A 22,597-nucleotide genomic window follows, 5' to 3' on the forward strand; every position below is an offset into this window, starting at 1 on the left:
TCAGAAAAAAAAAAATCCATTTGCACGCAGACTTGAATAAAGAAAAAAAAATGGGTCAATCTCTTCTCTTATTCCAAAGTAAATGCAGAACCAACAGCTTCATCTTGGGAGCAAGGGCTCTGAGGGCCTTGGTGGCTCTGTCACCTTCCACCAGTGGCAGGGAATGCCACCACAGCACAGAGGCTTTAGGACCAGACTGAGGGATTGTTGGGCCTCCAGGTCACTTCAAGAGGTGCACCTGAATAATTCAAACATAAACCCACACACGTACACTCCTGGGTAGCTCCTTCCCCCCTGATACACTGAACCATGGGACAGTGTCCTGGGTTTGGCTGGGACAGAGTTAGTTTTCTTCTCATTAGCTGGTACAGTGCTGTGTTTTGGGTTTAGGATGAGAACAAGGTTGATAACACACTGATGTTTTAGTTGTTGCTGAGTCCTCCTTCCCCTAAGCCATGACTTCCCAGTTTCCCATGCTCTGCCAGTGGTGAGGTGCACAAGAAGCTGCAGGTCAGAAAGGCCAGGACAGCTGACCTGAACTGTCCAAAGGGATATTCCACTCCACAGAACATCATGCCCAGTATATAAACTGGGTTGGCTGGAAAGGGCTGATTGCTATTGAGGAACAGGCTGGGCATCTGTCAGCAGGTGGTGAGCAATTATTGGATTGTGCATCTCTTGTTTCCCTCGGGTGTTATTCCTTTCTCTCTCTCTTTCATTACAATTATTATTATTATTATTAAGAGTAGTAGCATAATATTTTATTTTGTTTGTAGCTGCTGTTACCCACTTCCCTACCCAGCCCACACAGCTTCCCCACAGCAGGAACCTGGCACTCACACTGCCCCACACCTCCCTCACTGCCATTCCATGGAAAGCCAGTTCTCCCTGTCGGAAGCTTTACACTTTTCCTATTCTAACAACACACTGCAGGGGAATTGAATTATTCAGAGAGCATAAGGTACATTTTCATTTTCCTCTAGCATTGAAGTCATTCCACCTGATATAGACTGGCTTTGGATGCTTGATTTTCTCCCTAGAAAGCAGGCATACACAAATATCATTCCCAAGGGAGGCCACAGAGGTTATATCTCCCAAGTAACACTGGGGGTGGCAGAGGGGAGCCCAGACCCCCACTCTGCACTGACAGATACAATAAAATCCTATTTCCCACTCAGCATTTCAGGCAAAGAGGTTTTTTTGACCATTTCTAGATGGAAATAAAGCAGCATCTTGCTTTGTATTTCTTCTGTCTGTATTCATGTTTAGAAACAAAACACAGTTTGTTTTTTTTCTTAGTCGAAGAAGCTTTTGCTTCATGGAAACTTAATGCCCTTTCCAAAAGAAGTTTTCCACAGTCCAAGAGAACACAAGCCCAAACACACTCTGTACATGCCATGCCAGCAACTACACTTGAAGGAAAGAAGCAGACAAATACCACATCAGGAGGGCTGGAGGAAGAGCACACAGAGAGGAGCCAACAGGGAGAGGATGCACATCCTCCCTCCTCCTCCTCCTCCCCTCCCTGCCGTGCCAGGTACAGCTGGGCTCCTCGTCACATTAATTGACGCAGCCAGTTAATGGATAAACAATTAACCAGTGTATGCAGTGATTATTTGCCAGGGACCACAGCAGGGCTGCATAACTCAGAATTTTTTTTTTTTTTTTTTGAAGCTGAAGCTGTTTTCACAGCTGGCACAGGCAAGTCCTGGGATAATGCAGGGTCCAAACTCAGATGGACCTGAGTCAGTCCCAGCAGCAAGATTTCCCCCCTAGAGATTAGAGCAAGATTTTGGGGTTGAGAGGGGAAAGCGTGACATGTCCAGCAGCCCCATGAACTTGGGCAGAGGCCAAGTTCCCCATCACAATCAGCTGCTGCAGAGCCAGAGGGCACAGGACAAACCCAGCCCTGGGCAGGGAGGACAACACTGGGGTCAGCTGGAAAGACAGGACATAACACATCCCTCTGAAAGCTTCTGCAAATTGCTTTATACGACTCTGCTCTGTAAGAGCAATTTAACCTCTTGACCAGAGTTTCCATGTGGACACTGCCTGCATTCCCACAGGCAAGCTGAGGAATGCTCCCGGGTTAATCTGCAACAGGCTGGGTGCAAATAGGCACCACATACGGATATCCAGGATTTAACCACAAACCAGATAGGCTACATCAAGAAGGCCCTGTCTTTCCAGTGCCACTCACTGCTCACACTAGTGATGGACCAGAGAACGTAATTACAAACCTGCTAATACTGTCAGCTTTGGAGGCTGCAATTACGTGCAGGTCAGAGAAAACTCAAGCAGCAGGAGAGTGGAAATAATAAGATAAATTCATGAGAAACAAGTGCTGCATTTTAGTATTCGTCTGTTGCCATTCGGGATAGAAAATAAGCAGCGTTTGTTTAAGGAAAAATAAACCCCAAACAACCAAAACCAAAGAGAAAGACCAGGGTTTGACTGAATCAAGAACCGTCAATCCGAACAAAGGCAAAACCTGTGCCAAGATGCACAAACAGGGATACTCCCTGCATGCCAAAAAGGAAGATACAGTGCAGAAGACAGAAGAGTCAGATCTAAAGCATTTGACCTGTGAGAACAGTGTCAGTACTGAGAGCCGGAAGAGAAACGTGACACAGTCTGCAGCCTACAGAAGGCTGCTGTGAGCAAGGGTGGACGAGGGAGAAGTGCTCTGAATTAGAATCACAGAATTACTGGGTTTGGGTTGGAAAGGACCTTAAAGACCATCCAGTTCCATGGGCAGGGACACCTTCCACTAGACCAGGTTGCTCCAAGCCCTGTTCAACCTGGCCTTGGACACTTCCAGGGAACAGCTTCTCTGGGCAACCTGTGCCAGGGCCTCATCACTTTCACAGGGAAGAATTTCTTCCTAACATCTAATTTAAATCTGCTCTCTTTCTGATTAATTTCTGGCTTAAAGCAGAGACTAGGGAGAAAGCTCTGTCTACTGGCAAAGGCACGGGATTGCCCGAGGAGGGGTTTGCAGACTCCCAGGTCTGGAGGAGGCAGGGGCAGGGGAGAGGGAACAGTTGCACCAGCTCCCTTTCGAGACCCTCAGATACCACAAATCCAAACCTGCTGGCCTGGGCAGCCAGGAGCTGGCACAGCAACCTTCATTTGAACAGAGGGAAGGTGCTGCTCCAGCTTTATCCAGCTTGAAATCTGCCTGGGCAAGAAGGAAAAACCAACTGATAAAGTCAGCAGTAAAGGAAAACTTCGGAAAGAATTAACAGACAAGGAAGAAGGGAGATGGTAAGAAACTGAAAGAGGCAAAAAAACCCCCACAAGCACTACTGACACTGCCTTTGTTCAGCCTAGTTCTCAGATTAATTATTTCTTCTTTCAAGCACCACTTAAGCTCTCTGCCTCCCGTCGCCAGGCTGTCCCACAGCACAGGAGCCCCAAGCCTCTGAACTACTAAAATATATACACTGGAATTAGTGACTGCACCAAGAATCAGCCAAGACAGTGACTATTAAAGTAAAAATTAACTACATTATTCCCTGAGCCCTTGTGAATACATTGCAAACCTGTAGCTCAATCCTGCAACTTTGCAAGCTTGGTATCTACTTCTGCTATTTGCCATTTTGGTTATGCTTTAACCCCAAGTTATTACTTCAGGGATCATGTGGACAATCTCAGCTAAATAAAATGCTTTTCTACTTGTTGCACAGGACAACAAAAGCACAGCTTTAAAGGCATGGAAACTGGAAGGCAGAAAATGCACATTTTAGTAAATATTCACAAACAGTTCTGTGTTTTGAAGTTATTCACATCCTGATGTGAAAATGTATGCAGCTGGTAATAGCACAGATTACCTAAAATTTGGTCAGCCTAAGTTTATTCTGCTTCGTGGCAGATCTGCAACAAGCTCAGACAAGCCCTGTTCCTTAATGAGGCTCTGGTGCTGATGAGCACCACGAAGAGCTATGAAACCCAGAAAGCCTTCATTTGAAAAACAGGGGAGGAGGGAAGAGAAAGTACATCCAGGAAAAACAGACATTTCCTGCTGATGCCTCACAGGGTTTGATGCTCAACATCAACTCCCATCCTTATGGTGAGAAACACTTTAATCCCTGAAAATTACCCTCATTCCAGTTCTCATGACATCTCTCTCAGTACAGTGACCTTTTGGCAAGGGCTGTGACAAGTGACCTCTGTTCCCACAGTTGGTTTTGTCCCGCAGGCAGCAGTGCTGGTGGTGGGACACACGCAAACCTCCTGGGCTGCATGGACAGAATCAGACAGGCTCAGCCTAAAACTGGGCAATGAGATGATGTTACTAAAAAGAAAAAAACCCAACAGTCAAAACAAAGCCCAAAGAATAGAGCCATGAATTCTCTCTCTCCTTCTGCTGCTGCCAGGAGCCTGGGTGCCATACAGGCACCAGCAGCCCCAATGAGATGCCAAGGAAATCCCATGCATGATGCCCTCAACAGCCATTTGCTCTGTCTAGTGGTGATGAACATTTTCCATGTAAATATTTCCTAATTTATCCCCTTTGAAACCTAAAATTAGCTTTGGACCACTCCTACATGGAGAAATACCCTCAGCTGACAAGGTGGGGTGTTATCTGCATCCCCCAGGAGAAACTGGGGTTGTCAGTACCTCAGATTTATACCCTGGTACATCTTCCTTCTACAGCCCTGGGCGGGAGTCAGCCCTACCCAAACCCAGAGATGTCCCAGGCTCAGGTCCCAGTCAGCACCTTCAAAGGGGGTCCTGCTTTTTCAGACCTAGAAACCCAGTATCCATGACAAAGCAAGAGAAACATGCACTGATTTTATTTTTCCCCCACTACTTAATCAAAATCTCAGGGCTTCTATGTTACATTTCCTAAGTATGAAATTAAAGACAGAGGGGTTGAAAAATGCTCAGCAATGCCTTAACCTTGTTCTTCAGTTCAGTACATGGAAACTATTCAGCCAGAGGAGCAAGCAGCCAGCACGGCACACGCAGACGCCTCCTGAAAATCTGCCCTTCTGGATGCTCACACTGCAAGGACAGTGCAAGAGGATTAGGGTTTGTTTTTTAAAACACACAAAACAACCCTTGAAAAAGAACCAAAGCATTGCTCCCACCCTGGAGCTGGGGAACTGAAATACAAATCCAAATCAACAATAAACACTATGTTCAAACATCATCCTGACCTAATTTTCTTATCTTTACCCCAATCCTGATAAAAACCCAAAATATTTCAAAACACTGTTTCCAAAACAATCATTCCCACAAAGTGCCTACATTTAATAGTAATACCTCTAAAAGCAGAAACCAATTAGTGCTTCCTGCAGCACAGTTCCCTGGTTCTGCATTATTGATTTCCACAGTCCCTGCCATGTGAGGCTCACTGCCAAGCCACCAGCCTGCCCAGAGGAAAAGCAAAGTCATGGGAATCCACATGGCCTGTTTGCAACCGGGGTTGACATGCTTCAAGGCTGGAATTTCCTGGAAATAACAGGTTAATCGTTGGAAGTCCCTGCTGCATTATTCATACTGAGCAGAGCCCCTTATCCCTCTGTACAGGTCTCTGCAGCATTCATCCCACAGTGCTCTTGCTAGAGAAAAGGGAACAGAAAAACCAGGCAGGTCAAGGGAAATGATGAGAAAAGGCACCAGTCAGTGCTGTGGTGACCAAGCCATGGCTGCATCAGTAAACCCCCCTGTGTTGCGTTTTTCCCCACACCCAGGCCCAGCCCAAGCGTCAGGGGCCTCCCAAGGACTCATTTTATTTGCTTTACCAAACAGCAAAGGGAAAACATAAACATCCTTGGGTGAGCAGTGGCTGCTGATCTCATGCTGATGCACTGGTTGCTCTGGCTCCTGCTCCCCCAGCACAGGGCTCCTGCTTCCCCTGCCCAGCAGCACCCCAGGAGTACAGTCCCCACTCCCTGGGGTGCCACGGGAAGTGCAGCCTCCCCAGGAAGCCGATCATTAGCTATTTATTGGTAATTAATGCTGGCCCTTTACATACTAATTCGTCACCATGTTTTGGATTCCTCAGGCGAGGACGAGAGGTTTTAAGCACAGTGCTTGCATCTCGGGCTGTGCGTCCTCCAGGGATCACCATGAGCCCTGCACTGCCTGATGTGGTCATGGCACACACCCTGCACCCCTAAACTCAGGAGTACTGTGCATAACACCTTTGAAGCCAGAACAGGGATGCTCAGAGCCTCTGGCACCCGGTTACCTACTCCAGAGACCCACTAGCACTGTAGTTACAGGCAGGCAAAGGGAATCAGGTGACAGTACCTTGGGTATCAGCTCCACCTCAGCATCCCCAAACCATGTAATGGAGATGTGACAGGAGTGGCCAAGGGAGTCCTGGGCTGAGACAAAAGAGGGGCTGGGAAAAGTATCTGCTGCAGAGCACAAACAGCAACAAGGCCAAAGGATGCAGCACTTCAGAGTGCTGACAGTCATGCAGAGCTTGGCAAGAGGCAGAGACTACAAAAGCTTTATATAAAATCCTAAAAGCGAGTAGCTTGCCAGAGTGATAGTGTAATGCACAGAACTGTTGGAGTGGCCATCTATCTTCACAATCATCAGGGATGACAAGGAGCACTGCAGCGCTCCTGGGATGGTGCACATTGCTGCCGCTCTTATATACAGCTGGACACGTCATATAAATATAGGACATATTTTCACGACCTAAACATATAGATGCCTACAGGGCTGATGTCCTGTACATCACTCAAAGCTATTCTGGTATCTCCCAGTGCCACGTCTTCTCCAGCAACCGGCACCTGCCAAGCCACATTTCCGCAAGGAATTCTGGTGGCTCAGAGACAAGAGGGCACGCTGGAAGGCAGCCCAACACCTCCATCCCACAGCAGGGTTACGTGGCAGCTGATAAATGCAAACATAGAGCTTCACATAACTCCTTCCAGCCAAGCTAATCCCAGGGAAAGCACTGCAGCCTGTGCTCGGAAGGGACTCAGCGACTGGAACAGGATCTCAGCCATTGCTCCCCAGCCCCGCACGGGCACTCACTCCTGGCATCAGCTCTAGATGATGACAGAGTGCAGGTATGTGTCAGGATGTCACCATCCCTGCCCCTGCTGCAACCTGCTGCTTACTGAACAGATCTCATTAAGGTGGAACGTGACTCTCTCTCTGCTCCTGCTTTTTCCATGTGAAAGCACATGGGGGCTTTTGTGACCTTTCTGTCACTTGCTCAAAGAAGTAAAAAATTCTGTGGGTATCACAGCAAACAAGGAGATTGGCAGATTGAGACCATGTATTTTTACTATAGTTATTGCTTCAATAAAATGCCATTTTCTGTTGTCCTTGATTACTTTTGGGGTTTTTTTTTGGTCTAAACAGAACTCTTTCAAAAAAAAAGTTGACATGAACACAAGGCCATGATGGAGCATGAAGGCAACCCTTCTAGTTAGTACTACTAAGTAGTACACTACTGGTGTAGCCCCCACACAGTGCAGGACTCGAGTGGTTCCCGTGCGAGCAGCAGCCAAGTCCAACTCCCTCCCGCGACTGCAGGGTCCAAGGCACAGGCTCATTTCCCAGGGCACCATTGCTTCAAGGATGCAAGGTGACTACCACCACGGTCTTACTGATAGGCTTTTGTCCCTCTCAGAGGCAGCCCCAAGCACAGGGTGCAGGGCTGGGACCCATATGCAGCACTGGCGTCTGCTGCATATTTACAGTGCTGGGTCCACGCCAGTGTCTGTGTGGTGCCATCCCACACTGACCCTTCCTGGCAGTGGGAATCGACCCTAGCTTCATGGCTGAACATTAACCACTGCCAAGCTGTTTGCTCACTGTGCACACAGAATGCCAGGGGTGTACTTTGGTAAACGCAAACCACTGGAGATGAACTTGGGTTCATGGCGTGAGAGGAGCTTGCAGCACCTCGGGGACACCGTGTACCTCTGGCCGTCCCAGCAAGGGTATGTCCCAGCTCCTCTCAGCTCCTCAGCCAGCACCCCACTGCCTCCCCATCCTCAAATGGGACCCTGCACCACCCTGAGAGCACTGTCACACACTGTCCCTACCCAGGGACAAGCTGGAACCACTGGTGCAAAGCCCCACAACACAATGCAGCCACTCTCATCACCCCAAAACACACTCAGTACTCTTGCCTGCAAACCTGGATTCAGCACCTTTCCAAACTGAAGCTCCCTATGGATTTTTATTTTTTTTTAGCAATGCTTTTTAAAGGCATTTGATGCGTTCTGGCTAATAAACTGCACAAGAATCTGATCTCTCCATCCTCCTTTGACTCTCATTCTCCAGTCTACCCCCAAAGCTGCAGCACTCAGGGGCTGCAGCTCCCACCATCGAGCTGGGACACCCAGCACCACATGCCTGTTGTACAATCAGGCACCGTGCCCAAAGAGCCAGCAGCAACACGTGACAGAGGTAACAGGCAGGTGCCTGCCTGATCCTGATCCACATTTCCAACAGCAGCTGCTTTTCCTCACCCACAGCCAGCCCAAGCACCAACATGGGCAAACATCAGCCCTCGGCCTCCCTTTCACGCCCAGAAATCTCCTACCAGCTCATGAACAACTTCATCTGTGGATCTAGGATAACATTAAGACCTCTCAAGAACTGCATTTTCCTTCTCCCTGGCCAGCTAAAACAAATATTTGAGAACTTCTAATTTACAAGAAGAAAACAGTTGGCTTGGGGAAGTCTCAGAGGTAACTGTAAGAGAAGCTGTGAGCAGAGCTCAGAGGGCAAAGGCAATGTTGTCCCTGAAACTTCAGAGGGCAAACCAACCTCTCCCAAGGAGACCCTCCATGGGCTCCCTGTATGACTCTCCACGGAATCACAACAGAACTCAGGCCACAGAGTACTGGAGTTACTGAAAAGCTAATTTTTCTATACCTTGAAGTGTTTGATCCATTATCAAAATTAAGTATTAGCAAATTATTACATAAGTTGGGTTATGACTTCTCATATAACTCTGGAATGATGGCCGAGGTTTCAGACCAGTACCTGTCAAACTGAGCTCAAATCCAGACAAATTCAACGAAAAATTGCTCATTATGAGGAAGAAACTTGCAGAAACAGACCAGATCCTTCTGTTTCTTTCCTAAATACAAGTCAATACCTGCAAATTTATGCAAAATAGCTCATTTACACACATTGACAATACTGACAGCTTGTTTAGAGCAAAATAGATGCCTCAGAAAAAAAAATTGTAACCCTTTCCCCAGAGGGGAAAAACAATGCCTCAACCAAGCCGGCACAGAAGGCCACTGAGGGTAGGCAGGGAAAGGTGATGCTCATCTCTGAGCTCAAATCAAACCTCATCTGCCTCCTCATCCCCCTCCTTTACCCTCACCCAGAGCTCCAGCCCTTTACAAGCAATGCGGGTGCCTGGACAAGGCAGAGACACCCTGCAGCTCTTTCTCCTTTTGTGAAAACTCCCCTACAGTACTTTTCCCACACATTCCTAGTGGAAATCAGAGCATCAAGATTAAGACTTTCAAGCTGAACCTTCCAGACCTCAGCATACAACGAGCCAAAAATTAAAGACGATTTTTCCCTCAACTGCCATGACCTTCTGGAGCAGTGCTGCTCAGAAAGGTGTCCACAGAGTGTTTGTCATGTGTACAAAAAAAGCTGTTTGGCAGAAAGAAAATGCAATAGAGGGGAAAAAAACCCCAAACAAACAAACAGGCTCAGAGAGCAGTTCCCACCTCGCCAGTTCTTTCTCCCAGTAAACAAAATGGCTCAGTTGCCATAACTGCTGCCAGAACTCAGCAGGATCAGGTCTAATCACAGAGATTTCAAAGCCACTGTGAGTCATCTACTATTCTTTTTTGGTAAGATTTAGTGATGGGTGGGACAATCAGAGAAAAAAAAGTCAATTTGCAGGAAACTTCACTCATGGAAAAATATACTTCAGAACATCTCATGGGGACTACATAAATAGCAAAGAGGAAAGGAGAAACTAAAGCACTTCTTTCTGAAAAGACTATGATGCACTGCCTTGCTCTCCAAATTGTTTCAGCAGCCCTTGAGCTGTGACAGAGAGAGGACAGCTGAGCTTCCTGGGAGACCTCAGCACCCACGAGTGCTTCTCACTGCACCCAAGAGAACCCCAAGCAAGGCAGATTTGTGTTCTCCATGTGAAGCAACTGTATCATGTAATGGCATCTTACTTGCAAATGAAAGGGAAAATGCAATCACAAAACCTACAACTGTTTCACCTCTTGTGTGCAACATTCAAAGTTGGTTGGAGTGAGAACACTTATTTTTTTAAATAATAAAAAAAAAAAACAACAGAGAGGTTGTCTTTAGTCAGGTAGTGGGTTACAAGGTCCTGCCATGGCACCAAGACCCCAGGTTACTGAAAATGTTGGAAAATATGCAACTAATTACTCTTGCAGGTTTGTTTTTCCCCTGGGGATTCCTGGAGGCTGAAAGGAGGACTCAGCCCAGCTGATGGTGAGAGAAGCCTGTGCTGTGAGGTGCATCTGACCTGAGAGCAATGCAGCTGTGTTCACGAGAGGGTGTGTTCTGGGTGGGGCAAACACAGATGGGGGAAGAAGAAGAAATTACTATTTCTGATTGAAAAAAATCTTCCCAGAAGTCCAGCTGGTAAAATGGGAGAAGTTTCTAGGAAGTGGCTCAGAGGTGAGTCAGTGCCGGTGGCACGGAAGAGCCCCGGGACACACCACTGGCAGGACCCTGATGGGAGAAGAGTCGAGAAGCAAGATCTTGCACAGCAAGACAACCAGAAACTGCAAGTGGTTGTGAATCAACCACTTGCACAAGCTGGGACAGAGGCTGTCAGAGCACTGCTCTGTGGGACATTGTCTGCCTGGCACTGCCTTTTGTCTCTGCACACTGGAACGCTCGTCCCAGAGAAGAGTGGTCCCTCTGTGCTCAGACCACCTTCTCTGGCCCTGGGGACAGAGCTGTAAACAGCCCCCAGAGCTACTGGGATCCTGCTGCTGGCCCTGGGAGAGCCAGGGAAGCATCAGGTGTTTATTGGTAGATTTATCTTATTTCACCCAGAGAAAGAGCCCTGTACATAGGAAAACTCACTGCACCAGCAGAAATAAAAATCTGAGACAGGAATAAGGCCCACTCACAGTCTGACCTGAAAAATGCAATTGAGGAAATACAATTTAATTCTTCTTTCACCAACAGAGGTGTAAGCCAGGAAAATAAATCTCAACTACATGACTAAATTTGCTGCTATCAGTTTAGCATGCACAGGACTCCACACCCAGAGTGAAAATCTCCTTCTGTTGAGTATATCTGCAATAGCAACGAGGTTTTTCATCCTCAGCCCTGCAACTCCCTTCTCAGAGGCTTTCCACGGGTGGTCAGTGCAGGGCTGCTCTTTCTCTTCTGCAAAATATCCACCCCATCGCTATTCACACTGCCTCTTATTACAGCCTTTCTTCCTAAAGAGTCAGTTCCTTAAGGCAGAAGATCATTTCTTATTTTATATATGCCTCCTCTGCCAGAAAAAAGGGGATAGAGGAGGAAGGGGCAATGTCATTACACTGAGGTAACTAATGCAAACTGGCTACTTTGCTGTTAAATCCTACTGGAGGTGTAGCACCATTTTATTTGCTGGAGCTCAACATGCACCCCGTCCCCAGGGAGCAAAGGGGAAAGTTTAAGGAAAACAGTCGCAGAAACACAACCAACCAAGGAGTACAAAGGTACGAACACCACACGTGGCCAGCGCCGGCTTCGGTGCGGACTCAGCACAGGTGGGCAGACACGTGCCAAGGCAACACTGCCGGGTTCATTCCCAGCCAGCCCCACTCTCACACATATTTTCTTGGCATCCAACCGAGCACAGTAGCCTGATAAGATTATCTCAAGGTGATTACCCCAATATTAGAAACCTGCATCCCATTTTGGCAATGACCCCTCAGCACACACTGTGCTGTCACCCTGCCTGCCAAGTTGACACACCACCACACCCACTGCCAGAGCGGTGGCAGGTCCTCTGGCAGTTGCTCCATTGCCCTCCCTGATCCCTTTTCAGCGAGACTTCCCTGACCTGTGCCTATTTAGACTCGCACAAGCCGCAACTTGTTTTTAAATTATAAGTTCTTATTCTCTGAGGCAAAACTCGTCTCCCTGCTGGGGTGAGTGGCTTCCTCTCTGCCGGGGGGATGCTTGGCACCATCCCAGCTCCTTTTGGGGCCCCAGCTCTCCAGCGTGGGAGCAGCAGCCACCAGACGGCTTCTCCCCCTCTCCCCACACCAGCAGATGGGTGCCGGGGGCCGGGCGCTGTCTGACAGACACGAGCCCCGCTCCCACTTTGTTATGTAAACCCCCAGGTTTCAGTGTTTATCTGCTTCAAGGATCCAGAAAGCACTAAATGCCATCGCAGCGTGTGGGCACGAGGAGCGAGGGATGTGCGAAGCGCTCAGGGCAGTGGCGATGGCACGCGATGCCGACCCCAGCGATGCCTCCCACTATTATTGCGTGGAAACAGAGAAAACTTGGAATTCCAAGGACAAAAATATATATAACATAAATTTCATGATCTGCAAATACACATTTTACTCCTGCTTGTGTCCCCCCCCCGGCACAGGAGCCAGGGTAATGGTGCGTGTCCCCTGCACAAGCTCCATGACAGCCTCATGCCACCCTGAACACCCTGTGCCAAACAGGTGAGGGAGCAACATGGCAAATATTTTGTAAAGAAAACCAGGCAAACAGAGCTCTTTTTCCACCAGTCCCTCCACCACCCACTACTTTCCAGGGTGTCTGCATGTGTCGAGCTGGTATGTACATCTAGCAGGTGAGGATGAGTCCATGAAACCCAGTGGCACAGGAGGGCACCTGGCTAAATAACTGTTAAAAACTTATTTATATATATAAACAAACAAACAAATTAAATGGGTAATATATATGTAACTGCATTCAGCCTCCCTGCTAGGGAGTTTCCAGGGTACAAGGCATGTGAGAGCAAGCTAAAAACACATCATCAATTAATTGTCAGCCAGACAATGGGAGGAAAAGGCAGGAAGGGTTCGCTCTCACCCTTGTCCTTCCTCACCCTCAGACAAGACCAAGTGCCTTATTTACATAAGACGCTCCAGCAACTCAACACCAAGAAGAAAATCAAATTGCCTTCCTTAGCTGTTATAGACCAATTTAGGGGCACTGGACAATGCTCGTTCTCACTCAAGCTTTATTATTATTATTTTTAAAATCACTTGCTGCAAAATAGCTGTGAAATTAAGGAACCACCTGTTTGCAGCAAAGGCATCAGAAAGGAGCTGCTCCTCACGGAGTGCAATGGCTTCTGCAGTACTCCAGCAATTTCAAAGATTGAGTTTCCTCCTCTGGTGTGTTCATTGGGCAGAGAGGATACAAGATTTAAAACTAGAAACCTGTATGAACATAAATAACTGATATCTTCCTTAGTATATCATTTCAAGGGAATAACACTTGTGGTAACACCACCAGTTAAGTACACTCCCCTGACATTTCTTTCCCTGAAGGTTTGACAACTTGCTTTAAATCTATTTCCAGAGAAGGAATAACTGTAAAAACCCAAGTTCAACTGGCTGAACTTGTGCTCGGATGCATGGTTTATCTTGTAAGAGATTTCTCAAATCACTGCTGAAGATCAGACCCACTCCTGTAAAACATGGGATCTTTCCTTCACTGCAGACACACCTGAAGTCTAAAGAGCACTTCACAAAATTACAGGTATAACAATGACACGAGCCTTTACACTTTGTTACTTCTAAGAGTAATAAAATTTCTAGGTGAGGCACGAGCTTTCAGCCCGCTTTATGAAAGAATGATTTCACCAGCAAAGATCACCTACCTAGCCCTTATAATTTCATTTATACGCATCTAAAACAGCATCTTCAGCAGTTTAAAGCAGCAGCAATTCTGATACCAGGAAACTCTTCCTAAGCTGTGAGAGCTCAGGAGACACCTGCCAGCAAGAGCATTTTTTGTGTCAGGAGTTCAAGCCTCTCAAAATAAAAAGAGCATCACAGCCTGCAGGAGAAGTCACTTTATTAAAGTCTTTTCCAGTAAGACTAGAGCTTCAACACTAATTTTCAATAATCCTGAAAAGGATAATGTTATATATTGGAGCAAAACTAAATGTGCAAATGAGTATTTAAGTGAGAACCTTCAATCTTATCTATTTAGGAAAGCTAAATCTTGACAAAAACAAATGAAATAGATATACCTCTCATAAACTTTCATTTAATCAGCTGAAGCACAGTCTACAGGAATCTCTGTAAATTTTAACAGGTCTTTGCAGAGGGATCTGGGTTTTTCCCCCAGACCTCAACCCTCTCCCTGAGGGAGCTCTGACCAAGACTGGGACTGAGGACATGGGCTTAGCCCCCACCCAATGCTCCAAGATGGGCAATTGAGACACTGTGGGAGGTCACCTGTGTGCTGCACTCTCAGCCCTGGGGGAGACCAGACACACTTTCCCACTGTAAAAAAACAGATTTGACAGATTTGGTGGTATCTTGCAGCAGAAGGATGGAAGGAAAAGCCCGTTTCAGCCGCAGGCAAGTGCAGGGTAGGGCAGTTGCACAAGTGTGGCTGGTGGCTACCACCCCATTCCAGTGCCCTGTGCCCATCTCTGAGCAGGGATCAGGGATCCCAGCATCCCTGGGGAGTGCTCAGCATCACACAGTAACACCAACCCTGAAGGAAGGGGCTTTCTGCATATTCACAGAAAACACAGTGCAGACTGATGACAAGCTGTGAAGGAAGGGTAGGCCAGGGATTAAACTTGCAACTTCCCAACTTCTGGCAAAGCTGGGCAGAATTTGCCCACGAGACCCAAGCCACAGAGCTAACACTCATGAGAAGAGGTGGTTGGAAATTAAGTTCCCGGGTTACCTGCAAGCCTTTCGCATGAGCTCACACTACCAAATGCCAGAGAAGGCACAGGAGGGAAAACACAAATTCTTGAGTTAATTTAAAGGCACTCAAGAGTTCCCACCCCTCGAGCTGCAAACACAGGCAGCTTGAAACACAATGCTGCAGGAAAACAGAGAGCTTTTGTCCCAACAGCCATGGACGCACCGGCCTGACCATGACATCCATTACTTACAGTGTCAAACCAGCAGAGCTTCATCCACCCAGTTCAACTGTCACTGCCTGTCCCCAAACAGCCACGTAACGCTGCTGGCTGGAGAGGCATCGTGCAGATTTACTTAAAGGAGGGATGTGGGGATCACGCAGACCTGGGCACACAATGTGCATTGTCCCGCTGTGTGCGGGGGAAACACTTTCCAAAGCCAAAGGAGCTGCACCAGCTTGAACCACAGTCCAGGTCGGACACGAGGCACTTCGGGCTTGAAGATTTCCAAAGAGCATCATGCCAAATAAACAGTAACAGCAACAGGCTTTCACTGCGAGAAACCCAGTCGGCAGCTCGGCAGAGCGGGTTGTGTCAGTGTGTTGGGAAACTCTCAAGGTTTTCCCCTGTCCAAAAACTGCGGGCTTAGAAAGGACGTGGCAGGGACACGACTTCACCGGCACTGGAAACACACCAGCCTGTCTGAAGTTCACCCCAAAAGGGAAGCTGCCCTCGCTGAGTTCCCCAACTCAGACCCCCACGCTGACCCCAGGGCAGGACTCACATCCCACCCAAACCCACCCATCTCGCGGCACGGAAAACGAGCAAAAAAGAGTTACGTCCGACAGGCTGACAAACACCTCCCAGCGGCAAAGTTGGCCGCAGCAAAGAGCCCGAGCAGGGAATTAACTTGAAAACAGGCGCCCCGAGCCGAAGCAGCCGCGCTCCCCCCGGGCCGGGCGCCCACCCCGCGAACCGCCCGCACCGACCTGCGGCCCCCGCGGCCGCGGGTGCCCCATGGTGCCCTCAGAGCCAGCCGGATCCCGTCCCTCTCCCGGGGCAGCGGCGGCCGGAGAAGCCGCTCGGAGGAGCCGGAGGAGCCTCCCCGCAGCCGGCACCGCCCGCTCGGTCCCGCCGGTCCCGCCCCGCCGCCCGGCCCCGCCCTTGGGCACCGCGCCCCGCCCGCGGGGAGAGCCCGGGACGCGGCGGAGCACAGGGATGGGAACTCTGCCCCTTCCCAGCCTGGGCGTGCTCGGCCGGGGAAAAATCGTAACGATCGAGAGAGGGGAAACTCGTTTTTTTTATTCCAACTTCGCGCAGGGACTCTGAGGTTCCTCCACGCTCCAGGTGCCGCTTCCACAGGGAGCGCAGTTCTGCCCTTCGTGCTGTCCTCGCAGTGACTCCAGCAGGGAGAGGACAGTTCCCCGTCGCCACCGAGGAAATACGTTTGGCCAGGGAGACCAAACGTATTAATTAAAAAGTCTGTGCAAATTAACAATTTTTAATTGCACATGCAATGCTATTTTTAGCGTAAGACAATCCAATAATTACAGTCCCGTACTGTTTGCATCCGATCTGTCCTCCTCTGCATATGCTGCATTTTCCATGTTACTTCCCATACATCCTTTCTAATATGCAAAGAAGCAGATTTCTCAGCGAGAGAATATTTTTGTGCTTACAGAAACATTGAACTGACAAGCGAAGAATCAAACCCCCTGGTATGTTACGGCTATAACCCAGCCATGTGTGCTGGTGAAACGCCCAAGACCTGTCTGCAGCACTGCAGCTCCCACCACCACAGGGATATCTTGGTGATTTCTTCCAGGGGAAAAAACCTCGGTGTTCCCACTTCCATCTCTACAGCAAGACATCAATATGGTTATTTTTCTTCCTTAAAGGATTTTAATTTTTATTTCTTTAAATCATGAGGGATTGAACAATGGTCCTCAAATCTACATGAGATAAATAACCCAACTTTGGTTACTGCTGATGCAGAGACAGCCTCTAACCCCTGCTCTTGCAGTGCAATATTGAAGCATCTCCATGTTCTCCACCAGAACAGTACCTGACTTGTTTATGGGCACACTTGCAGCACGTTGGCTTAGCTTGTATATAGTGGGTTTACTATGACTTGTCTTACCAACAACTTAATAAAAACAGTGTGAATGATGTGCTTCACATTTAAAATCAAATTTGGAAATCTAAGGTGGGTTCCCGATAGCATTGCAACACAGCTTCCTTCAGCTCACGTTGCTGTGCTCAAACACTGTCACACTCAGCACTTAGGGAGAGCTGTGAGTCAAGGTGGCTCAGCAGTGCCAGCTGCATTGAGCAAGAAAAGACAGCACAGGCATTTGTAACACTCAATGTCAGGAGAGAACAAAGCATCAGAGAAAATCAGGGTGGAACTCTGCAGCAAAGAATAGGGGTGATGGGAAATACAGAAAGTCACCCTATATCACTGCCATTTCCACCCCAGAGAGCAGGCAGAGCCATGCTCAAGAAGGGCACGTTACCCTACACTGCAGAGAGGTTTTGTGCTAAACATATGGAATAGAAATCAGAGGAGAGATGGCACAGGGAGCAGTGTCCTTCAGGGCACCCACCTGCCCAGGATGCCCCATCTCTGCCATCCTCTCCAGACATGCCTCTGCTCACCCCACAGCTTCCTCGGGCAGTAGGCCAGCAGGTTTTGCAGGGGACCTCTGCCATCTCACATCTCTGAACACCTCTCCACATGTGTTGGCGCACACAGAGACATCTCAGACACAGAGAAAAACAACTCTGCAGACAAACCCCTATCCTCCCATCCAGAGCTCATTTCAATGCTCATCACCTATGCGACTGGCTGATTTCTGGCAAAGCTTTCCAAATCCATAAACCTTAGCTCACTTAATGCGTATTTAATCTCTCTGCTGCTAGGTTCATGTTGGCAGCCACTGTGAGCAGGGCTAGATCAGCAGCAGAAGAGAGCAGACACTGTTGATGAGCATTTTGGCCTCTACACAGCACAATCCCCCTCTCCCCTGCACCACAACAGATCAGGTTCTCCACCCACAGTTATCATCTCTTCCAGCAGAAACACCACTGTGTCCATGTCCATTAGTGATTTTCTACATTTCCCATAACGTTCCCTGTCCCTGAGGCATTCATAAAGTGGATACTTGGCACATACCTTCAAAAATATCTTGTACTCTGAAGAAGCAGAGAATTGTCTCTTGTGGGTTTCTTTGGTTCCCTGTTCCCACCTGTTTTTCGATCTTCAGGAACTTCCACACATCCCCCAGAGGACACTTAGGGTTGTCACAGAGGGTGTGAAGTTTTCTTATTTAATGTGAGCTGCTGGTGCAAAGAGTGCACTGAGTGACAGTCACACAGGGGTCGAGGTCACTGCAATCTGTAAAACAAAGGGGCTAATATTAGGAATCTTTTTTTAATTACTATTTAGTTTTACTTAATTCATATTTTTTCTTTTGGAGTACTAAGAGCCTATGCTGCTGCACACCAAACCCAATCTGCCAACTGAAAGATAATACAGGAAAAGAAAAAGGGATTTTTTTTTTTTTTAAATAAGGACATTGTCCTCAATCTTGGTCACCACTTGGCGTCACAAACAGGGAGAAAGGGGAGGAGCAGAGGGACAGTGGCTGCTGGACACTAGAGAAACACTCTCTCAGCAGATGGGAGAGAGCATGTAGGAGCACAAAGAAGACATCAAGTTCTCCAAGCCTCTCAAAACTTTTTCTCACACCCAGAAAAGCATTCTCCCCTTCCCTTAGGGCAAAGGGCAGTTTTGTCCAAGGGTTGGAGCACAAGAGGGCCCTCAGCAAAGACACAGCATTGCTGACACGTTGAACACAGGTGTCATCTAAAAACAGGGGTTTACCCGTAGAGGTTTTTCTCACCAGTTTGCTTTTCCTTTGTTAAATGAGCCCAGCTCCTCCAGTACAAACCCTGGCCCTGTGTTATTCACAGTGTTACAAACAACAGGCTATTCCCCAGCCTGGTGCTGCTGAACTGGTGACACCGTTCACAGCAACTGACACATCCCTGGTCAGGTGAAATATCAAAGATGTCAAAACCAAAAAAAAAAAAAAAAATCAAATGCTTGAGTGGAGCACTTTTCTGCCTGTCTTTCATATGTGCAGACATTAAAAGGACCTTTTTCTTCCTTGTATTTCCCCTTTAGCCACACAGATGGTCCCTGGCCCCAAGCGTGGGTTGTGTTGGTGCCTCTGCAAAGCCATGGGTTCCAGAGGGCAACTACAGGGATAACTGGGGAGTAGTTCTTTCCTCAGCTGGGTCCCATTTGGGAAGGAGCCTGCAGAGCCCCAGAGGAGGGAGGAATCAGCTTCATCGCCCACAGTGAGATGAGGGCTGGCTTTGGCACCATGTAAAGCCTAACTCCAGCATGGGACACCACTGTGCCTCCTGCTCCTGCACCATGTCCTCAACCTCTGCTGACGCCATCCTGACTGTAGAGCAAAGGGTTGTCTGCCCCATAGCACAGTGACTCTGCAGCTCTTTAGGACAACAGGACTGTTATACCCTGGATAGCAGAGTGTCACCTCACCAGGGACTGGAAATGTGTTTTGCTGTAGCCATTTCAGAGCAGTGCAACGAGAAAGGGAGTTGAAGATGCTCCCACGAGGGGCACAAGGGAGGGGGCAGAACAGTGCTCAGCTCTGACTGCCAGTGCCACCACAACACCCACAGCTGGCGATGGAACCACGTGGATGGATACACCAGGCAACCCAGGAAAACCCTGCAGGTCCACGCTGGGGCAGCCACGGGTGACACTGCCAAGGATGGAGCAGCCCAGAGATGACCTAACACGGGCCAGCTGGCATTAAGCCACATATGTGCAAAAAAAAAAAAGTGATTTTTATTGTTTTGTCCCATGAGACCTGCATTCCAAATGGAAATGAGGGGGGATGCTTTGCAGAAACCACATTGTCAAGTACCTTTTTTATTCCTCCCGCCTTCAAGGACCACAATTGTCCTCCTAACTTTGAAGGAACGGTCAGTTCCTTCCTTGATGAAAGGCACTTCAACATGACGCCTGACTTGGACATGGGGCCTCCTAGGAGTTGTAGTCAGATCTTTTCCCACCCAAATCGCTTTTTCTGGCACAGCTCCACAGCACTGTCATGACCCCCATGGCACAGCAGCAACCTCCCCTCTGCATGGCCAGGGGACAAGCAGGACCCCTGGACTTTAGTTGCTACATGATAACCCAGGGGCTGCTCAGGATCCAGACCTTATCAGATCTGGCCAGAATATTTCAGTTTTCTTTCACACCCTTCCCCTCTCACAGAATTCCCATGGAAACAAAAACAAAGCTCTTGCTGTTTGGGTTTGGTTGGGCTTTTTTAACTTCTCTCGAGGGGGTGTGGATGAAATTGGTAAATGAAAAGCTAAAAAAAAATAACATTAGTGGGTGCGGAATAATACATGAGATACCACTTCTAGCTCGATTTTCCCTGCAGCAGTGCATCTCCCATCTATGTCACCCCTTCAGAGCCTCAGGGGACAGAAATGGACCTCAGAGCTAAAATAATAAAGTATTTCTTGCATCACAAACTTCCTTTTGGGCAGGAAATGCCCAAATCCAAGCTGTCCCACCCTTTTCCTCATTGGTGCATCGTTCTGCAGATACCTGGATGCCACCGTGTGGCAGCTGCCCTATGCAGCAGTGAAGGGACAAGGAGAGGGACAGGGAATGGCAAGGCTTTAAGGAGGAAAAAAAAGGGAAAAGATAAAATAAAAAGGTGGGGGGTTTTGCAGCAATTCACAAAATTTAAAGGAATGCCAAGCACGTCAGTGCATGAAGCACAGGATCTGGAGGAAGGAGAGAGTGCAAACCATCTCCTTATGGTGTTAAGCTAAGACACACACAGTCTTTCTATTTAAAGCCCTGCAGTAACATGAATGCCAGGTTTGAGGGAGCTCAACAAGTCCATCTGAAAACAATTTACATGGTCCTCTCCACCACAGGGTCTGGGCAACTAAGAGCTTTTAATGCCTTGCTATTCCCACACAGCAGGACACAACCCACCTTTTCTTGTTGGAAAACTGCAGCCCAGATCTGGAAAGGTGTTTAGTTAACCAGTGGGCTAGAGACCAGTGGGACCACCCTGGGGTCCAAAGCAGCTTTGGGATGGGGACACTGGCTGTAGGGTGCTCAGTGCTACTGCCCCCCCCCTTTTCCTCAAGCTGGGAAATGGTGCTGGGTGGAACTCTGATGATGAGGGTTGTCCTACCAACACTGGATACCCAGGCATGTCCTGCAAACCAAGCTATCTGGGCAAGGCCAAACCATCCTTCCTCCTCTACCAGCACCCCCAAACTGTCTTGTAGCAGGAGGGTGCAAGAAGAAAGCAAGACACAACCCAGGGTCACAGTCTCGGGTGTGTCTCAGCTTTCCCTCATCTACCTCCAGGGTATGCTTCATTCTTCCGTTGTCAACGTTTGGGAATGCCTTATTTCCCCATCAAGTACCTCTGGGGTATGCCTCAGTTTCCCCTCATCTACCTCAACAGCACTGTTTCTCATTTGTTCCACGGTGCAGTTCATTAAACGGTGAATTACACGTTTTATCATTTGTCCATAACAGGTTGTTGAGTTGCTGCGTTATTATTAGCAACGGGAAAGGAACTAAGTAAATTATTCCTAAAGTATGTAATAAGCGCTTGAGTAAGAGTTAAGTAACGAGCGCTTCTTTAGCGAGGAATCCAAACGAGACACACTCCACCCATTTTGTTAACAGACAAAAGCTTATATAAGCTGGATGTTACATAAAATCCTAAAATAGGGAGACGGAGCACTCCCCCATCTTTGGGTGATAGCATGACTGCAGCCCACGGATACCTGAGCTGACACTGAACTAGCTCCGAGGTAACAGGCCTGGAGCTGGCAGGAGGCAGCAGCACAGACAAGAGGTGTCCTGGGTGTGTTGAGACCAGCCCTGAGAAGAGCTCAGGCTGCGAGTCTGGATTTGTCCTCACGCTCCTCCGGAAACAGCCTGTACAGTAACACACTCCAAGCAGCTTTATCATGGCTGTGATGATCAAAGAACGAGTCTCCATGTGGCAGGTCAGGCTGAACACCATCCAATCCCAGGGTGTCATCCCAAGGGAATTATAACCGGTGCTTAGGAAGGAGTACACAAGCAAGGCATGGTTATGGGGAGACTTCTCTGTGACTCTCCCAGTCTCCAGGGATTTGCGAGCAAAGGACTTTCAGGACAGAAGTTCTGTCTCTGTAGTTTCACAGCTCCTGGCAGCTGATTGTTCCAATAAACTGACTGGTCAGTTTTCAAGTTCTCGTGAGCTTTCAACTTCCACAATATCACACAAAAAAACCCACCACAATTTACCATAATTTATCTACAGAGGAAAGGGAATCCATGTCTTGCAACATCAACTACTAGAGCTAAAAAAAGCAGGCTGGTGGGGGTAGAGCCTCTTCATCAGGTCTTTTGTGCCTGGAAGCCTGTCTGTCTGTAGATAAATTGTCTGTCTCCATAAACAGAGACTTTTTCTTCCTAGACAACTTGCATCCCATCTTAAAATGCACAATTCCAACACTCAGACAGTAGATTCAGCTGACAGCAATGGTTGCTTCCTAGACACAAGGTTAAAAAAAACCCCACACACCTCAGAGAAGAGGATCTGCAATTCTCGTCACAACCAGGACACCAAATCCTCCTTCAAATGCAGGTATCAGATGCAGTTGTATGAGAAGTCAGGGATACTTCTCTGGCTGGGGGGAGAAAAGGGGGAAGAA

The 22,597-nt window shown here is 48.2% G+C and overlaps 1 protein-coding gene across 2 annotated transcripts in view; it reads right to left on the minus strand.

The window, feature by feature from the left end:
- The window catches only part of PLD1 (phospholipase D1), a 62,415-nt gene extending 46,446 nt beyond the window's left edge, over positions 1 to 15,969 (minus strand). Inside the window, exon 1 of one of the 2 annotated variants that reach the window (XM_032697690.1) lies at positions 15,799 to 15,902. The gene's annotated coding sequence lies outside the window, so the exon portion shown is untranslated. Of the gene's footprint in view, positions 1 to 15,798 lie in introns of both variants that reach the window. The other variant, XM_032697691.1, reaches the window with a different exon arrangement.
- Positions 15,970 to 22,597: the final 6,628 nt, after the last annotated feature.

This window comes from Chiroxiphia lanceolata, chromosome 10 (genome assembly GCF_009829145.1).
Source record: "Chiroxiphia lanceolata isolate bChiLan1 chromosome 10, bChiLan1.pri, whole genome shotgun sequence".
In the NCBI taxonomy this organism is placed as follows: Eukaryota; Metazoa; Chordata; class Aves; order Passeriformes; family Pipridae; genus Chiroxiphia; species Chiroxiphia lanceolata.